Source organism: Anas platyrhynchos, chromosome Z, assembly GCF_047663525.1.
Source record: "Anas platyrhynchos isolate ZD024472 breed Pekin duck chromosome Z, IASCAAS_PekinDuck_T2T, whole genome shotgun sequence".
Taxonomy (NCBI): domain Eukaryota; kingdom Metazoa; phylum Chordata; class Aves; order Anseriformes; family Anatidae; genus Anas; species Anas platyrhynchos.
In genome coordinates this window covers 81,059,723-81,067,102 of record NC_092621.1, presented here as the reverse complement: position 1 = coordinate 81,067,102, position 7,380 = coordinate 81,059,723, and the positions used below count along the sequence as shown (strand labels likewise).

The window sequence follows — 7,380 nt, the reverse complement described above, 5'->3', positions numbered from 1 at the left end:
GGTGTTTGCTAAGAAAAAGCCTTTTCTGCTGTTAGTGTAATTGATTGAGATGAACTGCTACCTATCACAACATTTTATTACTATTGTAATAAAATGTTAAACTCTATAGGGTGAGCAAAAATTAAAACATTTCAAATATTAATAGTACAATTTGGAAGAAAGAAAAAAAAATAACAAAAAACAAACAAACAAAAAACAAACAAACAAACAAAAGCAACACTAAAAGTCTCCAGGGATCTTTTTCAGATTCCCATAAGAGAGATGGAATGATGAACCTCATCAGAATAAGGCAAATTTCCCAAACCACTGAGTATTTTCTCCCACTCTCCCAAAAGCATTTGTTTTTATTTTTATTATTTTAGGCGAAGCTTCCTGTGAGCAATCTTCTAACTATTCTTAAAAAAATCTTTAAAAAATAAATTATTATCTAGCAAGAATACTGACAAAAACAAAGAAACAACAACAAACACACACACACAAAAATTCAGTATAGAAGAATAATTGCTATTAATTAATTAATGTTAATATTTACAACAGAAAACTGTTTCAAAGCAAGATGCACATTCAGGTTAGAACAGAAACTGCTCACATGACCCCATTTTCAAACAAAACAGCACAACTTCTTAAGATCAGAATTGCAAAACAAACAGATCACAAATAAGCTAAAAAATAAGGATAATTTGCAGAAATGATTAGCTGAATAATTTCTAACAGCAAATACATCTGTGGAAATTATTATCTAGTTTTTGACAGGTTGAAATGAAGAAAAAGTATTAATAAAAATTTAAAAATCTGTGGAAAATTTACCTATTATAAACTATTCATCCAGTCTGATAATATGATATATATAATAACTGTTATGTACCACAAAGATTACAGTACTGTCCACTCTGCATGTCGTACAAACACTTGTGCACGGAGTAACAAATGTGTGATTTTCACAATAAAACAGAATGACTAGCTTATCATCTTGCAGTTTGCTCAAAGAGGTGGCACATTGCCACAACACCCAAGAAAAGAACACAGCCTGAACTGTTCAGATGCTTGGCATTGTCCAGGTGCCTATTTCTTCTTTGCTTGCCTTTTCTGGAGAAAAAATAAGTGAAATATTAGAATGTTGTTGTTGTTGTGTTATTGTTTTGTTTTCCCTCGAGTATCTTATTATACCTGCACTGATAGACATCAAGGATGGAGCCAGGGTTCCTCCTAGACCCACCTCCTGTACTGGATATGAGACCTGTCTGCAGCTCTTATCACCTGGAGAGAATAAAGCAGAAGATTTGGAAGAAGATTTTGGAGATTTGCTTATACAGCCCTAGAAGAACTGTGGTGTTCAATAATCATTATTTGGAACATCCTAGCAAAGATGTTTACCTCTTCTGGCTGGAAGTCATTGAGGAAGCTTTCCTGGCTAGGTAAGAAATCCCAAGTTTTAAGTAAACATATCTAAACATTAATTTATAAAGCCTAGCAATGCTTTATTTCAACACTAACTTCATAAATTTTATGGAACTGGTAATATTTTTTAGATAAGAGAGAAAACTGATGTTGTATTATTTCTTCTATGAAAATAAAATCCATGCTTTCAGGTATAATGAGATCTCCAGAAAGAAAACAAAAACAAACAATCAAAAAAAAAAATCAAAACCAAAACAAACCAAAACAAACAAACAAAACTCAACCAACCAACCAAAGAAACTCACAAAATCTTTCTGAAATCAAACTTAGCGAAGGGAATTAGTTCCAGGTGAGAAGGGCCTGAATCACATCATGTCATCATTTGCCTCAACAGATAAACGGCAAGTCCTAAATTTCAGTCATGCAATCCTTTCTACATGAGATAAAACAAAAAGCTCCATCTTCACATAGTCCTATAACTGGTTTACAGTCTCATCATCTTACATTCAGTGAACATGGAGGTCGGAAAGATCACTAAAGTGTAATTTCAAATTGTTTTCCACTTACTCCTTTTTCAGAATTTCTGAGAATTTAATTCCTTGAGTTACTTGATTAACATATTTAGGTGTTTTTTCTATCTGTGAAATAGGAACAGTGTTACTTGCTTAATTCTGAGGCCTAAGCAAAAAATCTTACTTCATTATTTGTATGTTATTTGCAGAAGAGCTCCTCCATGTGCCCATAGTACAACCTCCCTGAAGATAGGAATGAGCCCTGGGTTTTGGCTACGTGTTTGCAGCTGATTAAGAGATATAGGGAGTTTGTGCATAGTTTTCCAGATACTTAAGATGTCAGCTTCATTTCAAAATCAAAACCATCTGTCATCAGGCAGTTGACATGATTCGTCCAGATCATGGATATTTATCTCTACACACACACACTAAAATTTTCCTGATTAGGTTGCCTACATTTTTTTTTTTAACAATGTTGACCAGATAGAACTTTTTTTTATGCTACTCATATTAAGCAGAAGTATTGTTTCCTCTAAAAATATTGTTAGCATATGATAAATATTTCAAAATTTCTCGGCTCAGTGTATGTGCTATGTGAACTGATTGCAATCTGTGTGTCACTTATTCTGCAAACTTCTTCAACAGAAAAGATTTTAATGTGTGATTTGTTCCAAATTGTTTCTCATAGTTGGTTTGAGTTTATTAATAACCGTTCTTATATTTTATGCTAACTGCCCGAATGTTAATATTTGAGTTTTTATTAAAAAATCACTACTACAATTCCTACTACTCTAAAAATAAAACTAAATTCAATGCTTTTCTGTAATCTAAGCTATCCTTCTTCACTTTACAGAGAAAAAAAATCACAAAGATGACCATCATTATCTTGTCCAAGCAGACAGGTTTTGTTTTGTTTTGTTTTTGGCAGGGCAAAAGAAAAAGTGCAAACTAGTTTGCAATACTAAAAGGCAAATTAGGATGCCAGTGACTGAATTTTCTCCCTTTTCATGTACTCAAAGGAAACATTTTCAACATTTCAGGTGTGGGTTGATATCCTGAGATTGAAAGGTAAATCCACCTCACGGATCACTTCCCCAACAAAAATCCTCTTGGGGCAAGGATGCAGGTAAAATGTGAGACACCTTGAAGGTGGGGACAGAGATGGATAAAAGTCAAGAGACTGGAGAAGATGGACACAGGCATTCCATGAAATGCAGTTCATCCCAGCTGGAGATGATGCCTGGCAATACAGCTCATGTTAGAGCTATAAAACTTTAGACAACCTGGAAAGGGAGGTGATGGATTTCAGTTTTTGGTAACTTAGATACCACTGAACAGCTCTTAGTTCTTGACATTTTATCTTCTTGCCACATAAATCAAATGATGGAGCCACACAAAGTGGCCTTCAGCAGTGGATCAGGTTCACTAGGACAAAGTGTTTCTCTTTGAGAAGTGTGATGAAAGCTTTTGCTTCTACTTTCCAAAGAGAAGAATCTTTAGAAGAAGAATGTCCTAAATGTACACCCAAAGCAAAAATCAAAGAAACGCAAAACTGAACAGGTTTGCCTGCAGCCCCATTCTCTACCATAGTCTCACAAAAATTCTGTCAATAAGCTCATGATCCCCTGAGTTTGCTTTTCGTACAGATGACTTCTCCAGAAAACAAACAAGCAAACAAGTAAAACACACACACACACACCCTTGTAAATGAGTAGTTTTTTTTTTTTTTTTTCTTAGAAAGAAGGAGGAGATGCTTTTCCATGGTTTCTGCATGCCAATATGTTCCCTATACAGCCTGTACCATTCCTCTTGCAAAGCTCAGATAACACAGACAGACTTCAGCGTGGACATATTTGTATTATTTTCTGCATCTGATTAAGAAACTTAGGTCTAAAAATTCTACAACTCCAAAAGGCAACCCTGTTGAGAAAAGGGAAGTTTATATTAATGTATATATATATATATATATTTCCACATGAAGTTCTGAGAAAGTTTTTACACAGTTTTAACTTTTAGCTTTTGTTGTTCCATTTTGTACCTATTTTTCTCTCTCTCTTTTTTTTTTAATTTTTTTTTTTACCCCTTACCTTCAGGATCTCTTATTTTCTCATTAAAATTTATACCTTTTATTTATTAAATATATATTTTATATGTTTATATAATATAAATTTTATATAATTTATAATAAATAATAATTAATAAAATATTTTAAAATAATGTAAAAATATAAAATAATAAATTGCAACTTAAAAAAAAAATATATGTTTTTTCTAGCTGATTAGCCACACCCTACAACAGAAATTCTATTGATTAATTCCTAATCAAAAGACCTTTTATTTATGCTGTAAAAATACTTCCCATTTTAGATCAAACTGTTCCTATGTGATATTCCAATCCACGTTCATAGTGGTAATGCCTCCTGCCTCTATGCTGCCAATGCACCTCTTTAGCATCTTCCTAATTTTTCTGCAAAAAAACCCTTCATGGCAATATTTAATAATCCCACTCCAAGACAAAGCTAGTAAACTTCCACCCAAATAAGTACTTCCAAAATGGCTTTTTTCACACTTCTTTAGAGAAATTTTATATGCTGCTTTCCTTTAATTTCCAGTCTGACACTGGCAGTTACTCCACTGGAAGTTAGAAAGATCTTGCACCTCTCCTGTAGGCTCACACCAAAATCAGTTACTGAAGGAGAAAATCATGGCCCAGACAGAGCCTAACTCCATGCTCACACTGAGCCAGAGCACCAAACTGCTGCCTGGGAGCCAAAGCATACAGAAAGTATACCGTAACTGCTGGAAGGCTTTTTCAATGAGCACAGCCTTCATTGTCGGTCTGATGCTCCTCAGAAGCATTAGACTTACACCAGGCTGACACCATACACTCTGCATAACCCGGCTCCACATTTGCAATTCATCCTGTAAGTCCGGGACAGATTTTTATTTTTTTTTCCATGCCCATTGTAAATCAGACATTCCTGGAAGACCTGGACTCTGTTAATTCAGCACTGAACTGATCCACCTCTGACGTCTACATGTCTGGATTTTCAGATATGCAGTAGCCGTGTCCTCAGCTGAGCTGTGGGGCACCCAGAAGCACAGAGGAAATTTGCACAGTCCTGTAAATCTGTCAGTATTGGGGTTCCATGATGAGTTACGACCACAGTCAGGACTGCATGGAAAATGTCTCAAGGGACACAGTTTGGGTTTTCAGACAATGTGGTCAGGATCAGCATTGCAAGGAGACAAATCCTCCAGAAAGAACAACTTTTCTCTAACACAAGACAAAGTGGCTCGGGACCTTACTCCACCTTTATATACTGTCTGACCATTGCCATGGAGATTTTACGGCTAGCTGCTGTAGTAAGATAACCAAAAATTAACCAAACAGAAATAATTTTATCCACAAAGCTAAAGAGAAATGTGATTTATTTTTTAATTGTTTTATTTTTGGCCTAAGGAGTATGTCAGCATGGCTTCTTGGGCTACATTTAGATGAGATAATACCACCTGCTGATGGGTATTACATATAAAAGTATATAAAAGAGACTTAAAATCACTTTTAAGTCTCCAGATCCAGAGTGGACAAGGTGGGAAGGCAGAGTACAAGTAGCCAGGTGCCTCATATCACCATCACATTTGAATTATCTTTTAAAAAATAGCTTCTTCAAATCCAGATTTGATGGAAATGGGGTTGCCATGAGGAGGGTCCTGGACTTGCCTGAGGTGGAGGAGGTCCCACAACAGATCAATTGCCATGTTCTCTCCACATATTGTGGGGATACAGATACTGCGATCCTTTCCCCTAAGTATTTTAAATTTATTTATTTATTTATTTATTTTTACCACGGAGACATACTGTTTAACATGAGCACCATAGTGAAAATGGAGCCCTTAATGTCTGATCACAGCCCCATCACTATCATCAACACCTTGCAGGAGTAAAATCCAAGAAAACACTGGTGAAGCTAAATAAAGGCACATAAGGTCAAGTTCTGAAGTGCAAGTTAAAAAAGAAAAATAAATAATAATAATAATAAACATATAACCTGACATAAAAATATGTATTCCTCTCTCTCTAGAGTCAGTGACTTTCCATGAATTCCAGTGCTTGTGGACAAACTTACCAGCAATGGCTTGGCACTTGCAGGGAACTGGAGATACAATATTTTGTAAAATGAGGGAGTTTGCATTCATGTAAGCATGGACTATTTATGAATTTATGGCTTGTGATCTGCATGAAACCAACCACTGGAAAGTCTGCAGAAATCCATGGGACAGGAGTCACAAAGCTTCACGCAGCTGTAGGAGGAGATAACTCAGGAGAAATTAAGTGGATAAAGGATTTTTTAATGCAATAACTCTGAAGGATTCCAATGCTGGCCAGTGGTAGCCTACTGCCATAGGGCTGGGGACAGCACTGTGAGGTTTGTCAAGGATGCCTGATGATCAATGGAGAGGGTGGGATGAATAGACAACTTAAAACGTTTTTATCAAATTTTTGTTCCTTGGCGTTCTGGAGGGACCCTCATTCATGTGCAAATCAACAAGTGTACATTCTTGAAGAGCAAGACTATTAGACAAGACAATATGTTAGAGGTTTTTTTGAGCTTTGGTTTAGTAATTTTCACCAACTTCTAGTTTAACATAATTATATGCATTTAATAATCCCAAAACAAACTTGATCACTTCCCAAGAGACAGAAACTTTTGGTGAGATTTACAGGTAGAATATAAATATTAGCAACTATTCGTATCCTTATCACAACAAAAGCTCTTATACTGTCAAGGACACTGCCTTGTGTGCATTAAAAATCTGTCAGCTAAACAGATAAAGTGGAATCCTGGGAGAATTGGAGAAATTAACTGCTGTGGGCTACAGCTAATGAGCAGTTTGAGAAGAAGAAAATCATGGTCATGAAAGTGTACAAATAAAATGGAAACAGAATTAATACTACACGCAAAGAGTTTGTTCGCATACAATAGAGACTTATTTCTTCCAGATGTTTATTGATTTTTTTGTGGGATCTACCACCAGATACCTACAGAAGATTTTCCAAGCAGGATCAGTAAGATCAATCAAAACACTGAAAATTTGATGTATGGCTAGGCTGCTGGGTGAAAGTATGCAAAATGTGTCTAAATGTGTCTAAGGCTTCATTAGAAATTTGTTTGCATGACATCTTCCACAAGATATGCAACTGTCTGGCAGCATTGCCTCATTAAAAAAAAATAATAATAAAAAAGCCCTAAATGGTCACTCCCTGAAGAACAGCTTTTGCTCATGCCTCTTTATAAGCTATCAAGCAAGACAGCGTCCTGCACTGCATCTGGGGGACCTACATCATGCTTCCAGTTCTTCTCCAGAAAAAATCCGAGCATTCAGATGGTATGGTGACTGCCACAACCAATTTTCTTGTCCTCAGTGTCAAAAGAAATGACCAGGCAGATATTAGCTTAACACAATAT

At 35.7% G+C, this 7,380-nt stretch overlaps 1 long non-coding RNA gene across 2 annotated transcripts in view; it reads right to left on the bottom strand.

Annotated features, from left to right (window-relative positions):
- Positions 1–582: 582 nt before the first annotated feature.
- The window catches only part of LOC113840226 (uncharacterized), a 43,831-nt gene continuing 37,033 nt past the window's right edge, over positions 583–7,380 (bottom strand). For both annotated transcript variants that reach the window (XR_011805902.1, XR_011805901.1), the window contains 2 exons: positions 1,168–1,257; positions 583–1,086 (listed from right to left, as the gene is read on the bottom strand). This is a non-coding gene — a long non-coding RNA (uncharacterized lncRNA). The remainder of the gene's footprint in view (positions 1,087–1,167; positions 1,258–7,380) is intronic.